Source organism: Nothobranchius furzeri, chromosome 9, assembly GCF_043380555.1.
Source record: "Nothobranchius furzeri strain GRZ-AD chromosome 9, NfurGRZ-RIMD1, whole genome shotgun sequence".
Lineage (NCBI taxonomy): Eukaryota > Metazoa > Chordata > Actinopteri > Cyprinodontiformes > Nothobranchiidae > Nothobranchius > Nothobranchius furzeri.
Genome location: NC_091749.1, coordinates 45388684 through 45405364, shown reverse-complemented (window position 1 = coordinate 45405364; position 16681 = coordinate 45388684). Strand labels below are relative to the sequence as shown.

The 16681-nt window shown below is 38.8% G+C and overlaps 1 protein-coding gene across 2 annotated transcripts in view; it reads right to left on the bottom strand.

Moving 5' to 3' along the window:
• Nucleotides 1–16681, bottom strand: part of znf609b (zinc finger protein 609b) — a 170023-nt gene that overhangs the window by 108544 nt on the left and 44798 nt on the right. The window lies entirely within an intron of this gene.

Sequence of the window (16681 nt, the reverse complement as noted above, 5' to 3'; positions counted from 1 at the left end):
ACACACACACACACACACACGCGGAGCAGTGCCTTTTCAACTCGAGAGCACAACAGTAATCCTGCACTAACAGGGGATTTAAAAGTATTCCGGAACTGGTGTAGGTCTGGGGAAAAGAAAATCAGGCTTATTTTCCTAGAATATCACAAAGGTAGTGCGGTTACAGATACAGACTGTAACCAATAGTAGTCATAAAGGAAAAAACCTTGGTAATCCTTCTTTTCAGAGTAACATTATTATAGGTTTGGAGGACTGAAATGTATGTTTGTTTTCTCTCAATAATTTTTGATAGATTTTTCGGGGGGAAATATTCAATTGATTCCAAAAATTCATATAAAAATTATTTGAATACAACATTTTGAACCCTAGTATTTAATTTGCTATAAGTTATGTAAAGATCCCAGAAACAAACCACAAAACAAGCATTCAATGAGACAAGTAATTTTTTTGCAATTTGCAACTGCATTAATATCATTACAGCTCTTCAGTACTCATAAACATTAACTTGTTGATTTGCTCCAGACAACTTCAACTACCTAATGTTTAATTCTCCAACATGTTCTAAAGAAAGGAATATTTATTACACTATAAACCTTTTAATTTTCTAATGTGTTGTTTTAACAACCACCCCACCAATCAAAAGCTACAAAAGTTGTCGAGCCAAGTGTGACAAAAGGGTCAGCAATGAGCCAGTAAATATACCGCTGTCATAAACGTGTCGTTTTTCTGAACGTATTTAAGTGCATTCATACAAGAGCCCCCTACGTGCTGGCAAATTAAGCTTTCGTCTTACTTTGCAGTAGGGCTAACACAAAATACTTCACAGTAAAAATCATAGTAATAAAAATCAATACGGCCACAAACGGGTGCTATTTTATTTTTGCAGCGGAGACCTGATACAGAAAATATAGTAAGAGTTGAACCCCTCAGAAACTTTTTAAATGTATTATTTAGATCAGGGGAGCTCAAGCATGGTCCTTGTGAGCCTCGACCCAGCATGTTTTAGTAGTTACCTGTTCAGCAGGTAAAGCACTGTAGATTAAAATCATTGGTGTATGGGCAGAGAAAAAAAACTAATGGCCTAGCCTAGTGAACTAGACCAAATTATTGCTTTGCAAAGTTTAAATAATACATTTATTTAGTCTGGCTTGCCAGGCTACTAATGGCCCCTTTCCTTGCTGAACACAGCTCAGTTTGGTTAAACTTGACTCGGCTAAACTCAGTGTGGGTTCTAGCGGGTCCACATGGGTGGAGGGCACTCAATCTCTACCTGACACAAAGGTAGCACAAGGCGATCTGTGAAAAGTCTGAAGTGATCTGTATGCCACACACACACACACACACACACACACACACACACACACACACACACACACACACACACAACTCAGCACAACGATGGTGGTGATGTTGAAAACTCTGCTCAGTCGATGGCTTCTTGTCAAGTATATTCCAGACTTACATTTTTGGGTTTGACCGGTCTCAAACAAATACATTTATAGCTTCTGGAAAAAGTAGATTTAGTTTGAAACTGATCAGCAAGCATATGTCTTATAGGGCTGCTCGATTATGGCAAAAATAATAATCACGATCATTGTGACTGAAATTGAGATCTCGATTATTTAGGACGATTTTTCAATTTATGTTGATTTTATTTGTTTTTATGCAGTCATAAAATTGCTCAGGGCACAATCAGGACAAAATTAAATAAGAACAAGATGATCACTAAAATAACTCCTGATTCCCAGTATAAAAAGACCAATATACTTACAGCTCATAGTTTCTGACCCAAGGGCTATAGACCTTGGTTTAACTCATGTAAGTCTAACCAGTACAGACCCAAATACCAATATCTTGCAAATACTGACAGCAAGAATTATACAGTGGCATTTATAACAAATTAATGCAAATAAATTGATGTTCACAAAATGTTGCGTAACATTTATTTAGTCGTGTCAAGGTGCTGTAGGAGAGTGCACTAGCACAGTGTCCTCAGAGAGATTAGTTATCAGTGTGAGGAACTTATTTCTACCTTATTTATGAACTATTTATTTACAAGTCCATCAGTTAATGTAATAATTGTCCCAACCACAGCTGCACCCCCCACCCCCCAACCCGGTCTCACAGCAATCGGGGCAAGCTGCACGTGTGTTTAGCGCGCCACATGCACACATTAGCCGTTTTTAGTGGCTCAGGAGTCCGCAGGTGCAGTGTGTGTGTCACTCACTCTGTTTACTCCAACAGGGAGCCGGCTCCAAGAGCCATTTCTTTAGCGACTGACACATCACTACACCATTCCCTTTCCTAATGTCCTGAAGAACAGTCCGGAGCACCGGCGGAGTGTTTAGCTTCCTGCAGGAAATGTCGACGACAGTTACGCAGAAAGCAGCTAAGGGTTGCCAGAGATGTTTCTGAGATGTTCGCTAGGTACTTTTAAGATTTAAAAAGTCAAGAAGGGGGTCTGAAAAGCTGTTAGAAATAGCGTCAATGTCGCTAAGTTGGCAACACTGTGGGAGGAGCGCTTCATTTGCAACTCAGGGCAGCGCAAGTGGGAGGAGCAAATAATCGGCTTGTTTTGTTTGTATAATCGTTCAAAACCCAGATCGTAATTGTGATTAAAATTCGATTAATTGAGCAGCCCTAATTTCTCATCAACAAACAGCAGTCCTACAAACTGTTCTATGGTGCTGTAGTCCCGCTTCAAAGGTGTTTATAGTGCACACAGCGAGGGAGTGGGTGTTGGTGGATTTCCACTGGAGGAGGGAATTGTCATCTCCTTGGATCACGGCCTTTCTACAATAACCAGTCAGTCAACTTCTGCTCATTCTTCCACAATGTGACCTGCTGCCTTCCCAGCACCAGATTTTTATCACCTAATGTTGACTTTGGGGGTTTAAGCTTGCAAAGCTTTCTTTTCTTCCCTCTCTGCTCTGAAATTTGCCTAACCAATGTGAAGTTGTAATGGTAAGTAATAATGTGATGAGTTTTGTTTTATTATGTTTGACTGGTATAATTGACAAGTTTTAATCAAGCCCCCACAATGCGGCTCAGAAAGTGGTCTCAACCCGAAAGTACCAAAAATTGCAGTTCCACCCTCATCCACTGGGGGCTGGTGTCAGAAGCGAGCAAATCCTCATTGACTCCCATGTTAAAAATACCAATTTCACAGCAGAAATAAACATGTTTACAGCCTGGTACCAAAACATGTTTTTGGTTTAAATGATCTAGTTTACACTCATGACAACTCTGAGGGGGGTGAATTTTTTTCTCACTCTTCTGTTTAAGTGTATTAAAAGCCTAAAATTCTGTATAATTAATGAGCATCCGACCCACGTGACCGCCGCCTCAGACCCATGTGACCACAGAGCTAGCTCCGTGGAAAGGCCTCAGTAGAGCCTCGGTCTGGCTTGGAAAATGTTCCGGCATTTTGAGTGTCTGTGTTTGTGTATTCTTTTGTGGATATTTTTGTGCAATTGTTGGACAAAATGACTTGCTGTGGCATTAATTGCACTAATAGAGCGTCCAAGGAGTCTCCACTTCATTTTTTTCGGTAAGTAAAATTATATTTATGTATTTTTGGTCACTGCCGAGCTGAGCTTAGATTTTAACATGTACTGTTTAACCATGAAATCTAAATGTAATAGGGTAAATCCCAGTGCATTTAACATAATGCTGCACTTTAGAAAATGGGTTGAAATATAACATGTTGGTTGAGCTGGATTCCGACTATTGGCTTGTGGAGCTCTCGGGAGACCGATGTTTTCCACCCGCTCTCGCCTCCCCGCAGCTCGGCGCATCTCTGTCTGATCGTGGCTTCTGTCTGCTGCGCGGACTGATGGCTGGGTCTCCCGGCAGCTAGGCCCATCTCTGTCTGATCGCGGCTCCTGACTGCTGCGCGGGCTGACGGCTTGTGGAGCTCTGGGATGGAAACCTTTCCACCCGGTTCTCCCCAGCGGCAGCTCTGCGCATCTCAGATCGCAGTGCGGCGCTTGTCTGCTGTGCGGCTGCCAGCTTGTGGAGCTCGGGAGACCTCCGTGTTCCACCCGGTTTTACCCAGCGGTCAGCCCGGCGTATCTCTGACTCAGAAGCTCTGGTGTTGTCCACAGTTAACTCCGGTTGTAGCTAGGTTGCTACCTCCGTTAGCTTAGCTCCCACTTCCGCATTAGCATTGGGTTAGCTTCAGGTTAGCTTGTAGCTAGTTCGACTGGGTGTCGTCAGTTGATCCCAGCCTTACAGCCCCACCCTCAGCTCCACCTCTCTTCCCTTTTATGGAATTGTCTGGGCTTGACAGAACCTGTGACACGGTCAAAATGGCGGTGGTGGCCACCTCCCATTTTAGTACATAACTTATTATTGGAGTCTATGGAAACCCATTGTCCATATATGTATGTCGATGGTTTTAATTCATTACAAATGTTTTTCAGTTACTTTATTAGGCTATAAAATTAGCAGGTCAATGTCAGAATACACTCTTGAATTGAACATGCAACAAGCCAGTTGGGACACCTCGTCTTAGCAGTTACTGTGTGCATCACCACTTGAGGCATGCTATATTAGTTGGTAGACAATGTAAGACATTATGAGCACACTGATGACAGTAGATTCATACCAAACAAAACAGTTTAAACTTATTTGCATTCTCTTCAGGCAGCTTTTGAATTTTATGAGTGGCAGCGGAGAAAAAGGCCACAGAGTTTTTAGTGACAATCATCAAAGTGATCCAGCTGCTTTTGAAGATACCCGGGATGTGGCATTTCTGTATTACCGCCCCACCATTGTATCCTTCTTTTCCCCACTCCTACTAGACATGCATACTGACTTTGCCAAAATGAGATACGTTTCAAATGCCCAAGTTTTCTTAATCAGGCCACTGTTTGTGATCAGTCAGTAAAATCTGAGCTTTTCCAATTATTTTCACAGCCATTCACTTCCACATAAATATTCTAAACAACTTAACACTCAGCCAGCCATTTTATAGAGATTCTAACTTTACTGCACTTATATCAGTGTTTATCATTTATGAAAATGTCTGCACATTCCCGAGCCATATCATTTAAACCTGATATAACCATAAAACTGTTTTATAGTGGGAGGGACTGTTTAATGATCATTTTTAACATATCAACTTGATTGATAAGGCTATTAAATTAATCTGCAGACTAGCAGAATAATTTCTAGTCAAATATTACATTTACAATTTTTGGAAGAAAAAAATCTCATTGTCACATAATAAAAACACCTAATACTACAACATGGAGCTAAGCCAGTGTTCTAGGAGTGAAAGAGGGAAAACTGTTGAACAATCATCACACATCCTTATTTCTCACAGATGGTTCCCCAAAGGAACAACAGTGACAGGTTTTGGAAGGCAGAGAGATACAGCTGTCCCTGAAAGACCGGGTAAACAGTTGTGAGGTCCAATTTGTCCTACACCTCTACAAAGGAGAGGTTGTAACTCTATCTGCAGTTGACCCACTGTACTGCCCTTAGCTAGAACTGCAGAGCAAGCCTCTTTTGAAAAGGCTCCACTGAGGAAATGTCCCAGCAAGTGCCCCATTGAGCAAAAGGCATGCAAGCTGTGCAACTCCCTCAGTGCCTGTCTTTTTTCACAGATCTGGTTTCACTCTGTTATCTATTAGAGGCCATGCAGGAGTGACTGTCCTGACAGAGCAATGAACGATGGGTAATAGTCATTTCAAGTCAATCTGGCATGGAAAACAACTAAATGAGATGTAGCCTAATTTTGTTTTCAACAAGTGATTGCAAGCAGCACCATCAGTGCATAAAACAAATTAGAGCATGATGTGAATCTACAAGCATGGTTAAAGAATCAAGTCTTCTCAGATACAAACTACAAAAGCACATATTTTCCATTTTAGCTTGCTGTGAATCAAAAGGTGGGGCAGAAATGACATGGGAAATGATGGACATAATAGTAAGTACAAAATGCAATCCTTTCTGATGACTGATCCCAATATGAAAGGATGAAATTCAAGCAGTTTCCACAACAGCATGAAAATCACCAAACTTGCAATAATCGACTTTATTTCTAAAGCAAAAATAACAACCTGTGATGGGTCACATGTGTTTCACATCACAGTGTAGAGCACATACCGTTTAACTTGTACTTACAGAAAAATAATCTAAACAGTGACGAGATTTGGCCTCGACACAGCATGTGTTGATGTGAAGATTTCTCAGTACAATGTTCTTGGCCAGAACATTTAGTGTGTACTATTATGGTATTAAACACTAAATGAAATTGAGATGTATATCAAAAACCTATGGTGCTGATTAAAGAATTATCTTTAAATAAACTGTTGTAGAAAAAAAGCATTAAGCAAAGCATTAAGCCCAGGTTTTAATGATGTATCCAAGAACATTTATTAAACTTACATAGTTTTTTTTTTATTGAGGCACATATTCACACATAATTATTATTTCTCAGTTCAGCTCCCTGTGCTCTAAATCTTATTAAGGACAGAGAGGAGCTCCTTCAAAGTTACTTTTAATTGTCTTGCACAGAAAAAGCAGAAGTCACAAGAGATTTTATCATCTTACAGTTTCAAATACCTCACTATTATAAAAGCACTGACAGGTTAAGCAAGAAACACCCACATGGACTTTGGCTTAGCCAACCTCCCACATACTACTGAAACATTAATCCAAAGGGTAAAGGCATATTCTTTTAAACTGACAATAAACAGTTGAGCCTTATTGACTTCAGTGAGGAAAAACAAACACACCTGAGATGTAATGTTGGTACCTTTAGTTTGTGTTTGAATCTTGTTTTGTTTGTTTAACTGGCAGTGTGAATATAAAAGAGAAATTGCATATTTTCATTACAGGTTTCTGTTCAGTCACAAATGCATACAAATCTCTATTACATAAGACTTCTAAATTATTCCTTAGAAAAGACAGATGATGCAACTACATTTTAAAGTGTACAAATAATTTGTGATGCATTACAAATCAGAAGGATAAGAATAAGTTGGAAAAAAATAAGATGTCCATGAATGTAGTATAAAAGCTATGAGCTCTGAGTAAGCCCATCTGATTAGACTGTTGGATTGGTAAAACGGAGTCGGAATGCTTCACAAGCAAAGTAGGGACGTTACATATGAACTGAAAATGTTGAATCACCAACAATCTGAAGGCCTCAGTTCTCCAAGCCTTTAGGCTACAAACTCCCGGTGTGTACCAAGTAGGGTTGTCACGGTAACCGGTGTAGCGGTAAACGCCGGTAAAAAAGTTGACAATAATAATAACTGTCTTGTTTTTAAAAAAAAGATATTATCTCGGTCGATTACCGTGGCTGCGGTGTAGGCGCGGTGACCCTTACCAGCCACAGTATCATCTGTTGAAGTTGCCGGCGGCTCACGCGCGCTTTGTTGTTTACAACCAAAACTTTCTTGAAGCTAAAGCTGAAATAATGGTCAAAGGAGGAGACGGCAGTGCTCAGGACATTTATTATCCCTCAAACAAGACAAAGTGGGAAGTACGGGCATCTTTTGGATATCTGAAGAATGCCGAGGGAGTTTATCGAAGACGGCTATCCTGTTTGCAGCACGAGCAGAAAAAGTGTCTGTGAAAGGCAGCAACGCTTCAAATCTCATGACACATCTGCGTGACCATCACCCACAACTCTACAGTCAACGCAAGGCAAGCTAACGTTAGCGTTTTAGCTAAAATGCGTGATCTGAGGATTTGGTTTGAGGGAGAATGCAACAAGTCGCTATATAAAGCAGCCACAGCGCCGCTACCTGTATATAAACCGTGTCGCGGACACCCCCATGTTGAAATGACGCTATGCATTACGGAGCTCCCAGGGGCAGATAAGAGTTGGTCTCTCTCCGAGAATAATTATGAATTTAACAATGATTACTGCCTGATGACATTTTCCCACATCTGCAAAGCTCACTGGAAGGACACAAACCGAGGACAATATTTTCCTGATATAGGGTTTATTACTCAAGTAAGGGTAAAAAAGTATCTGATTAGAAGGCTACTTGCGTACTGAGTATCATCTGGTCTAATACTTTTAAAATGATGACATCAAACAGACAAAAAATAAGAAGTTATGGGCAAATATTGGTATTTTAAAGACTAAAGGGGAAATATGTAAACAAATAAACAACATAGCTACAAAATAACAAAATTTAGGCAAAATTTAGACACAAACTGAGGACGATATTTTCCTGATATACAGGGTTTATTTAGTTGTCCAAAAATATAACACGTTTAAAAAAAAATACCGCGATAATACCGAAAACCGTGATAATTTTGGCCACAATAACCGTGAGGTTAAATTTTCACACCGTGACAACCCTAGTACCAAGCAGCCATACACTACGAATGAAATGGTCTGAAACGCTCACACCACGATTATCGTCAGGGAATTTATATATAACTGACAATGAAATAAAAAAAATGTCTTGGAAAAGTACTCTTAAGCAACACATTTGTATGATAAAACAAAAACAGTAACCATGAAACAATTTCAGTTTTTATGTAGTATCAGACACTGCCTGGACACAAAAAAGTCACAATAATATTTTGTTGGACTGCCTTTATGTTTGATTACGGCACACATTCGCTGTGGCATTGTTTCGATAAGCTTTCGCAATGTCGGGATTTATTTTCATCTAGTGTTGCAATACTTTTGCAGGACGAAAACATGATGCATCGAGAACTGAGCCTGTTTTGTTGAAGTTATGCTTTCCTTACCAAGTACATATATTTGCCTAAGGTGACTAAACGTCCTCTTTTCCCCGGACAAGTCCACTTTTCACTCCCTATTCGGGGGCTGGGGGGTATTCTGTATTGATGAAAATGTCCTGGTTTTCATCCAGGAGTATTAATTATACAGTGTTTGCAAAAACACCTCAGACATTACTGACATAAACTAATATTGTCAGAGGAAAAACAAAAACGTCACCCATGCTGTCTGGCCAGCTTAGTTTGTAAACTTGCAAAAATCAGTCAACAACTAAAACCTTTTGATAGCCACTATCTGCAGATTTTCTGAAAGTTTCCATGGAGTCTGTGACTGACTTTTTTTATTGATCCGATCATCTAATCTCACAGCTGACGCAGCTTTAACGATGCTGTAGCAAAATGCGAAGTATGATAATTTCTTATTAACGTAACGTTGCAGCACTAAAGCAGCAGAAGAAAAAATATTTTGCTCTGAAGATTGGTTTGTTAAAGTAGTCTTGACAAACCGCTGGGATAATGCTGCATCTCCAGCCCTAACCAACTCTCCAAAACATTCAACCAAATAACCAATACGTCTGTTAAAACAGCATCACTGCAACAGCAACCACGAACACCTAACAATAACTCCTTAGAGAGCATTACAATATTTAAGAATTTTTCAGGCGTTGTCCTGTGTTTGATAATTTCAAAGAATTATATGATGTTCCCCAATAACTAACTATTTTTTTCTGACCTGTTCTGTTGGTTTATTATATTATTCTGTGTAGGACTGTCTCAAACTTATGGAAGAACATTTTTTGTATTTAGCAAAAATGTCCATTGATGAAATAATTTTAAAATGAATTAAACATGTATAATATGAGCCTGTGGGTTGCTCAAATATCCACCATCCTTCCTCTCGAAAAGTTGACCCATGACTTACATCATGAATATGACCTATTTATGAAGATTTGGGGGGCCCTTTGCTCTTTTTTACTTAAACCATGACTGCTCTGTCTTCGTCTTTACCGTTCCTATGCATGTATATCTATGCATATGCGTATATGTATATGTATATTGGCACATATATGTAAATGAATCTGTAGGTGTGTATATGGTCATATGGGTATGTATCTACATATATATGTGTTTTATCTCTATTTACCTACCCATAGCTTGCTCGGTCCTCGTTTTGTGTACAGTAGCACTAAGTTGTAGACACACACTCTTTGTGCGTTCTGTGCCTTTATTGTTATATACGTAGATGTGTAAATGTGTATGTATGTGTGTATGTGTATGTGTATATATACGTGTATTTTATTTATTCATTTATTTATTTTTTTTTCTCTTTTTTTTTGGTTAGTTATTATTTATCTTTTTTTTCTACTTTTCCCCCTTCCTTTTCTTATGTAAAACATTAAAATCAATAAAAAAAATAACATGTATAATATGGAAACATCAGAGCAGTACAATACCACTGTTCAACTGATACAAATAATAAGTATTTTGTCACACATGGTTAAAAAATGTCCTGCCTGAGACACACACATCTGATCTTGGCACAGCATTAACGTTTTGGCAAACACTGTATAAATATTCAAAAATGCCAACTTTTCTGTCAGAACAACCGGAAAAAAAATAGGTCCTAATGTGGTTTGTGTGGCGTTGCCATAGTGTGGCTTCTTCGGCAGGCACAAATCCTGTGACCTATTTTTTGGAAACTAAAATATTGTCCCCCTATATCTGCACAAAGTTCTTATTGTGAAAGGTTTTTAAAGGCAGCCATTACTCAATTTGATTCAGTCAAGACTGTCAGAAATCACTAAACCAAATAGCCTTGTATTTTAAATGTTGTACATGCACACTCTGGTTCCAAAAGGAAATTAAATTTATTAAGTAGGCCACAAGTGCAACTGATAAGCGGATCATTTAGAGAACCACAGGAGCAGTTAGCTTAAAAGTTATCTGATTTAGCATCATCATCATTAATGTAGCAACTGGATTCGGAAGACGACTCTCACTACCATCTCCTTGCTTCTGGGATGCTGCCTGAGACTACAGAAGGTTTTAAATGGCATAGTTACTGAATACATTTTTAACGGTAAATTAATTTTAAAACGATATTACCCACTGGAATCTTTTACTACTGAAACCAATAAAACCAGTAACCATTACATTACTGTTGTGAAAAAAGATCTAGCAGTGTTTCAGCCTTTATGCACTTTACACATACTATCAAGCAAAGTGTTTCACAGAATACAGACAATGGAGCAGTCAAAAGCTGTTACACACTGCTGGAAAATTACTCAACAGTAACTAGATCACATTCCCCTTCAACTAGCACAGCTCCACAAAGATGCACGTTATTTATTGCACCATTATTTGAATGACTAAAACACTTGATTTTCATAGTTCTTCCTGAAATTGCTATTTGTTCAAAAATAGCATTTTAAAAACAAACTTTTCAACTTAAACACAATCTGAACATGTGTTTAATTGAAAAACTGAATTATTCTTTTAAACAAACAACTGTCTAGAATCAGAGTAAGTGATATGAATCTGCAAGCTCAGAGGTAACGACTGCAGCAGTACACAAACCAAGCAAAGCTAGCTAGCATCACCATGTCATTGAACAACTTATTGAAAGGCCTATTTGTTTATCCTGTGTTGCTAGAGGTTACCTATGTTAAGTTGGAGGCCAGTTTCCTGACTCTGCTGAACAGAGTAGGGCAGATTTTAATGACTGCACGTGTCTTTGTTTGTTAAAACAATCTGACATGTGCTCAGATATCTACATTCAAAACACATGGGTTTAATCAGTCACTGCTGATTTCTGCATTCTTCTGACATATCCCCAAACATAGTACAGTGATGTTGGCACATCAAAATTCAAATGGTGAGAGGTCAAGGCCAGAAAAACGGCACGATTGTGAACTCTGCACTAGTGGTCTTCTACATCAAAATCTCAAAACAAGCTGAATTGATTTGTTTCTGAACTTCCAACACATTTTATGTTTTACTGACTGGTAAATCAATAGATGGTTTGGAGCCACAAAAAAAAATCAGCAAATGCTAGGACTCGACATTGTAAGACAAGTTAAAAGAAAATGTAACCAACAGAGAAAGGCTTTTAAAAAACATCTTTGATGAGGCAGGCACAGAGCCTTCTTGTCTCTGCAGCTCATTTAAAGAAGAGCTCCCCATCCGGAGGGCTCAACAGTAACCTCCATGTAATTGGATTGTGTGCTTGAGCTGGTTACCAAAATAGAAATGCACCCAGCCAATCCAGGTGATAGGAATCAGAAGTCTGTGGGCCAGCCAGCTTCTTTATCTGTTAGTTTTGTCAACAACATGAACTTAGTGTTCAAAGCAAAGATTATACCCCAAGATAATATGTATTTTAACTTAGAATCAAACTGGTATAATTATCACAAACAGTATTATAACAAATCACTGAATAAAAATAAAATCTTGAAAAAAAACTGGGATTGGTAATACGAATGATAATATGGAAATATTAACTAATTCGCTGCCAGCCGTTTCCTGATCGGTAAAGCCCTTCACTGCCAGCGTTTCTCACCCTTATTACTGTTTTTTTAAGAGTCACAGAACGTTATGTGCTAGGATGATGTCGACGCCAAAACAAAGTGGAGACACCTCTTACATCAGAAACAATCTGCGCGGTTCGAGCGTTATCTGTTCTTTCAAAATCCGTTGTTGAATTATGATCGGCAGAAGCTTTTCCGGGTCGCGCCTCACTTTTTTTTACAGCAGCGGCCCAAAACGATCTCCTAACACATGGATTTTCTGCTCCCTGATCACGTGACGTGTGACATATGCAGATGAAGATTTAAAGCTGAGGTGTTTGTTCTCACGGCGTGGGGGCTTGTTCCGATGCCCACACAGTAAAAAACAATGCAAATGATGACTTAAGTCGTCATTGGCAGTGAATGAGTTAATACTAATATATAATAGTATGGAAATACTTTTCATCTATTGGGTAATTAGGTTTATGGTAAAAGTTGTGATTTTAAAAAGCCCTATAAACCACAACTAACTATCTTCTGTGATGGCTACCTAATAAAATAAGGATAAAACAAAGTGTCAGGACACCAAATCCCTATCTAAAATGTGTATTTTCATTTAAAAACAACTAACATCTAATAATCAAACAATATTTAGTTAATTGGATTAAGTCACGTGATGGAAACGTAATTGGATATACAAACAAGTGTATACCCAATTATGCCTTTCAACTGTTGCTTTCATGTTTTCATATTAATACACTGTCCTTTTATTTTCACACCAGTTTCATCTCAGCAGCAGCTAACCAAGTTAAATCATTTGACAAATTTTTTTCCCTACAATGACCCAAGATCATAATTAACAGTTTGGACGCCTCAAATTTAGATAAAGGAATAATTAGTAAAAAATAAACTTATAGTGCTGATTATAGCTCACATGTACATTCTAAACTTTAACCAACAAACACAAGAACATAAACAACATTGTACATTGTTAGCACAAAGGTCACAATGCAATGACTGCTATGGTGAAACTTTCTTATTTAATATAAAGTATAGGACTGTAAAAATAATAAAACCAGCAACTGTAACCAGGAGCTTGTTGTAGAAGCCTTGATTCTAGTTGTCTTTGTAACCCAAGCCATTCTTTCTGCATTTGTACCATCAGGAGAACTGTGAAATAACAATACAGATTTCTTATATGACAATTCTTCCTTATGTCAGTGTATATTGGGTGGTATTATATTACTAATTCTCATTACATGAGCTAATTAGCTTTGATTATGTGGTCATGCATAGCTTGCGAAAACATGTTTGCTACTTTATTCAATGTTTCTCACAAAGTGTTATTACTTATGTAGACATGTCTGGTACATTATCAGATGCTAACACACATTTGACAACCCATCTGTGCAGCTGTTTTTATTAGCTAAAATATTAATGTCGTTTTTGTACTCTGAGTGGCTTGTGTATTCAAACCCTTCTTTTCTATTACACACAAACATATCGACCCCTCCCTTTCTAATGCACAGACACACCAAATCAATACACAATCAGACCAAAAAAGAAAAGCTTGTTGGGTTACAGCTCTGCTATCCAAGTCTTCTGTCACAACATCTGGTATTTTCCTGGTATTTAAAAAAAATTAAAACAAACAAAAAAAAAAACTAGCTCTTCCCTTCTATAGAGCCCCATAGATGGAAAAACTCTAACACAAGTAATTTATTTTTATTTTCATTTTCAAAATAGCTTTCTGCTAGAGCTTGACTGGGACCCCACACGTGATCATGACATCACCCTCTGTTGCACCAAGGCGTAATATGCATTCACAAATCCGGCGTTGTGGCAATTACCACCAAGTGTGCTGGCACAATGGCGGCAAAATTCCAGCACTGCCATGCCGCACTCATAAGACACATTGTGGCAGCAGTGTTTAAGTGATTTGCCGACATGGTGTGTCTTCCAAAAAGGGCTATAATAATCTACATATTCTGACCATTTATTTATCTGAAACTGCTACCGTTCCTTCTGGACTCCTAACGAGTCCCATTAGCAAGACTGCAGCAACATTGCTAACCATGTTAACTAGTGTAAGGAAAAATTAAGTCATTTTGGTAAGCTATGACACAAACACACAGATTTGACCTAAAAGGTGCAGTGTTTGCCCTACATAGGCTCAGGCATGACGCCACGGCTGAAATTCCAGCGCCACGCCTACAAGACACCCTCACCGGCTGCTCTCACAGACGACGCACGGCAGCGAAACGGTCTGCATGCAACAATCCCACTATGTTTCGAGAACATGTCAAGCTCAGCAGTTCAGATTGGGCCAGAAATTAAGTCAAACAGAAAGCAATGTAAAACATCTGGAAATTTCCAGTTGTTTAACTATGTAGTGGTTCAATAGTTACATCTTACGTAGGAAACCATCAAAGGTGAGATTCCATAGAAAATATGGAATCAATTTGATGTATCTTTGAAGACTACCTTTACACAGAAGATCGGAACTTTTAATTGCAGGGATTAGGTAACACTTCGTGATTACCCAGAGTCAAAGAGAGAGACAAGTTTTAAAGTTTAAGAAGATTTATTTCTAAACAATTTAAAATAAGGCTAACTCTAACTCTAAACACTATGTGATGAATGGATATAGGATGTGAATGACTACGTTTACATGCAGCCAATATCCGGGTTATGATCGGGATAAGGTCGGCATTCGGGTTTCTGAGTTGATCAGAATAACCCGTTTACAAGCACAAATAGAAAGAGTTACCCCTAACTTGCATAACCCGATGTAAATGCGGACGTTGGGGTAGCGTCAGGACGTGTGGCGTCAGGACGTGTGGCGTCATTTCCGGTTCTTCTCGTTCCGGTATCTGTGAAAACAACAACATTTTTCCCAGTTCGGAAGAGATAGCGACCGCGTTTGTTTGCGCTTTAGTTTCCTCGTCACTCCGAAAGTGTGGTGCTGTGCTGTGACTCGCCATGTTGCTTCCAACTTGTTGTTTACTTCCGGTGTTCTGGCGCATACAAGACGTCTCGCTACTCAAAAGACCAAGATTCCTTGTGAACAGAGCATGCGCAGAACACACGCTTTGATGGGGATATCCCGGTATGCGTTTACACGACCAAACATTCGGGTTAGAAAATGGTTACCCCAGGTGTAGTAACCGGGTTTTTAAAAACCCGGTTATGAGCATATCCGGGTTTCTGGCGGTGTTTACATGGACCTGCGGAACCGGGTTATTGTGAATATTCGAGTTTTAAAAGGGTTACTGGCTGCATGTAAACGCAATGAATGAGGCAAAATGGAGGGTGTAATGTGGAATGGTGTTATCAGAACTCTCGTTTCCAGAGAAGCATTAGTTCTGTGTGGGAGCGAATGTTTTTGCGCTAAACTATAGTCGGAGTTTCAAAAACCACACTCAGATGCTATCTTGCCGCGCTACATACCCTTGTGGTGACCTCCGTTGTAGATCCAGAATGCCAGGTCCTCGGACCCCCCTTTGGTACCGGAGCCGGTGAAACAGCGTACGGTACGACAGACTAGTCTTGGGATTGTCACCAGGTAAGCGACAGTTGTTTGACAGCGTCAGCGAGACCCTGAAGGGTCAGTGAGTTCAGCTTTTACTCCGAAGGAGCGTTGCATCAGGTGGAGCTTGCAACAGATTTTACTATCCAGCTTGTCAAGGTTCTTTGTGGTTAAAAAATTACGAGTGGCCGGCTCGCAACTCTAGAACGTTTGAACTGAGTAAGGGTGACGTGGGAATTAGTTTTATAATTCAGATGTTTTGATTTATGGTCGAATCAGAATGTGACAACAAAAATAAACATCGCACAGACTACGCCACACGTCAGAAAGGAAAGCTCTGATTGGAGAGACAAAGGAATGTGTCATGTGATCTTAACATTACGTGTGATCAGTCTAGTGTGTAGCTTAAAGTTATATTACTTATTAAAATACTATCAAGTAATTAATATTCTCATTTCACAGATTGATTGAACATTGAACTTTACATGGTTATTTGGACTAACAAAGTTATTTGATTATTATTTAATAGAGAAAAGAGTTATTGGTCTTCTTTCTTCTCTTGAGCTGTAGGGGGAGGCAAATAGTTAGTTAACCCTCTGTGGTCCAGGGTGTAATTTGCCATTGTTGACTAATTTAGAGTTTTCCTTCGTCTTTCCAAAATAAAAACCATAACCACTGCTTTATGTGGTATCAATCTTTTCAGCTCAACCTAGACTTTATGAATTTATACATATTTTTTTATATTTGGACATAAAGGGGTTGCATATTAGACCTTAAATAACTCAAAAACATAAAATCCGAATTGGAAAAAATTTGTTTATTTTACCGTGAGACCAACAAACATTTATGACGAATGTTTTTTATAATTTAGAATGGTAATCTAGATTGTACATTTATAAAAAATTATGAATAAATATAGCAAATAACA